The sequence below is a fragment of the Teleopsis dalmanni genome, chromosome 1 (assembly GCF_002237135.1).
Source record: "Teleopsis dalmanni isolate 2A chromosome 1, ASM223713v2, whole genome shotgun sequence".
Taxonomy (NCBI): Eukaryota; Metazoa; Arthropoda; class Insecta; order Diptera; family Diopsidae; genus Teleopsis; species Teleopsis dalmanni.
Window position 1 is genome coordinate 211,927,557 of NC_051846.1, and position 4,011 is coordinate 211,931,567.

Below are 4,011 nucleotides of genomic sequence, written 5' to 3' on the forward strand. Positions count from 1 at the left end.
CTATCTTATTTAGCTATGGTTCCTTAATTTTATTTTACATATTTAAAAGTAAACTTTACTATAACAACCTTATAACTTAACTATATAGATATAAACATAGCCATAAAGAATTAAATTTTACTAGGACAAAGAAGAAATGCTTTCTTTTCAAGCATTTTGATTTTACAAAGACTTCTATCTATTTTTAAATTAAACAATAGAATTTTTTCTTCGATATATTAAAACCAATTTTTTTTTAAATTTGTTTATCATAATTAAAATAATATTAAGATTTTAGTTATTTCTAAGTTCATGACTAAAAGAGGAGAGTTGGCGTTTCATAGTCCATTATCTCAAATCCGTCAACCATCTGAGTCTTTTTGACTGCCAATGAAGACTATTTAAAATTCCATTATTTCTGTAAAAGTTGAAAGTTTTTCCCACTGCCCCCTACTTTCAATCGGGAGTATCAATCTCAGCTGTTATTATGTAGGATATGCCTTTCTTGAAGCAATAACTTTTATTGTGCACATTTGATCTTTAAATTAAATTAAATTGCTCTTTATTAAAGCTCTAAAAATTTAGTGTAATTATTTAATATATATGTGTAGTATAAAAAAATAATTTTGAATAAATTTATCAATTATTTTAAAACTGAAAGTGGATAAGAGTGCATTCCGAAAGTATTCCAAATTTATATTAAGGATTTTAAAATAGTAATTTAGGCTATGTAATGCATAAGTTTTAAGCTTAAAGCTGTATTTATATTCCCTTGGTGTTTACTACTATTATATAAATAATTATAAAAAAAAAGATAAAGAATTTGTGATCAGTAGCATACGTAACTTATTTGAGCGGACAAGAGAGTAAAACGAATATAGATTTTTATTTTTAACCTTTAAAATATGTGTGTAGTTAAAACTCAATTTTTACAATAACATTTTTTATGAATTAAAACTTAGTTGTAAATTAAATTATTTATTCAGTAGAGCATAAGATGTGCTTATTTTAATTATTATTATTATTTATATTTATTTATTTATTTATATTATATTGTATATTTACAAATGATTTATTTATTTATTGTATAGATTAAGAATGTGCTTGTACGCAATATAATAATAATTATTACTTTGTTTTGTTTACAAGTGTATATGATATTTATTGACTTAAATAATTTTTATTACAACGATAAAAATTATTTATTTTGCTTAATATATAATCGATATTAAATTTAAACGAATAAAAATAAATCGTGTTGATATTGCAAAATTTGTTGTAGTTTATTATTTCATTGTGATTTTAAAAACCATCTATTAAATGATTGAATGTTCATTTAATCCAAGTTTAGTAGAGAATTGTAATTTATTTTTGGTTTTCTGTCACCTTCATCCTTCATCCTTCATCTTTCTAAAGAATTGTTCAGATATTTTGAATCTTAGCATCCACTCATATTAACTTATCCAAATAAATTCATATTAAATCCAAATGATTCGAATCGAAATGATTTGAAGTTGAATTGACATTTTACGCTTATTAATCTATTTAAAAGATGACTTCCAAACTGTTTTTAGTTGTTGTTTATTTTTGGCTGAGAGCGACTTCTTAAGCACATCGTTTGGCACCAGTGTTGTTGTTAGTTTTTCTTGTTGTGTCTGTTTAGTCTCTGGCGTCTTCACATCTGAAGTCGCTGGAGCGCATAGCCACAATAAATGATGCATCCTGTAGATGATAGGATTCAAGGGTACGCTGCTCTTGTAATATAATTCCTGCGTAGACTAAACGTTGATTTTCAGTTTCAAAACCTTCACCGCACTCTGCAAAAATTTTTTGTTTCAATTGTAAAATTTTGTTTTCTGCTAAAATATCAATTGATATTTCATCAGATTTTCCAACTGGCTGTACAGATAATTTCATACTAAAATCTGTTTTTACCAAAGTAAAAAAATAAGCATGAAACTATTTCATTTTCCTTCCATGATTTACTTAAAATTTTTGGCAATCGATTGACTTATAAAATATTATCAAAGCATACTATAGTATAGATTCATTCACAACATAAGAATATTTGATATATTTTAATTTAGCTTTAATAGTTAAAAAATAACCCGCAGAAAATTAGAAAGGGACTGGATCAGCCTTATATTCTACAAACCGGAGCCTATTTATGAAATAAATTTCTCTATAATTAAGTCTCTGATCGAGAAAGCTATGAAGAAAACAAAAATAAAGAAACGACCTGGGTGACCTGACCATAGATTGATGTGTCTAAAGAAACAAATTATCGGCTCAGCTTGCAAGCAGATAAGACATCTGGTCATTCTTGTCGCTGTCCGAATTTGATTTGGGATACGAGGACAATACTAGGCCGGGAGTGCCTAACCCTGTTTCTTTTTGAAAAATTCTTATCGGGAGACATTTTGGTAACTTTTTGAAGTGTTAGATGTTTTCTGTTCGATTAAGCACGCTTTGTCGCACAACATATTCACCATACTCGCAGCGCTTCGCTCGTCGGGAGCCTACTATTCCATTAATTTACAATAGTTTAAATGTATAATATGTGTTTAAATAACGATTCAATGCTACTCATCAACAGTTACGACCAAGTACCGCTCAACACTCTCGTTGCAGGTTATTAGTTCACCAGTAAAGCTTACATTAGACTTTAAAGAGCTTCAATAATAATAAAAGTCGGCTCTATAAATTTGAAAATACTACTGCGTCTTATCATATATTTCAAAATCATGTTACAAACCGATCGATGTATTTTTGTTCTATTATAGTCCATTTTCAATTGTTCAAAAATTCTGCATTTCAAAATTCTCAGTCATTCCTTGTATATGTGTAAGGAGTGGATATATGTAAGGAGTGGATTTATTTGTTTTTTATTTATTACTGTTATGTATAGTTATGACTCATAATTTGTGAATGCTGTATCCATTGCAATAGTTAACTTTAATGAAAAATAGATCTGCAAGATTTTAAAGTGAATGGATATCTGTTCTCAAACATTTAGAGTTGGACTGTCAGCTCGTATTGCTCTTGAAGGCAGTGTCTACAAATTGCATGATTGTCTTAATGTCATGTCCGCTACTTATGTAATTAACAGCTCTTACAGAGCATTGATAATAAAAACTCTAAAAATTACTGATTAATATAATTTATTTATTAAATTAACATAACTAATAAGCTCACTAAAATTATTTATAAATTTTTAATTTAAATTCATTATCATTAAATTAATTATTAAATTTTACAAACATTATATTGTATTAATTTATATAAAAGATATTTATGATTGATGAACATTTAAAATATATAAATGAAATAGCAATGAGAAAAAATTATGACAATCTTATATTAAAAATAAACGAATGATGGGTTAGTAGTCGGTGGTGGTATTAAGTTAGGGAATAAAGTTATAAAAATTTTAAATTGGCTTGTGTAAACTGAACTAAGCTTTTAACTTTAATTGAAAACATAGAAATTTCTATATTTTTGCTTTCATATTCAGAAAAGTCTTATAAAGATAGAATTGTTATAGTTTAATGGTTATTATAACACTAAATTTTCATAACTTTCAGATATGATTGAAAAAGGAATTATTTAGATATTTTTATATGTGTAAGAACATACTCGCCGCCTTCTATTAGTAATTAATTTTATTAAAATATTTTTATTATGCAAAAAATATTAATAAAACTTAAAAAAACTGTACACATATATAAACAAAAAAATTAATTTAGGAAAAAAACATAGACAAGTATTAGCACCTATTATATGTAGTACATTCTATACGAAAAGAATTTGTGTATCCATACATATAACGTATTAAATGAAATACATTTTAAAAATTGGCAAGTCAAGAAACTTTTTTGGATATATATATATTTAACCTTCAAAATATGATATATATCATATATTTATATATGTATGATTATGTCCTTACTTTTAATAACTTTCAATTAAATTTCTTTACTTCAACAACACACAAAAACAATTTTTTTTTTATTTTCAAACACATTATCATTT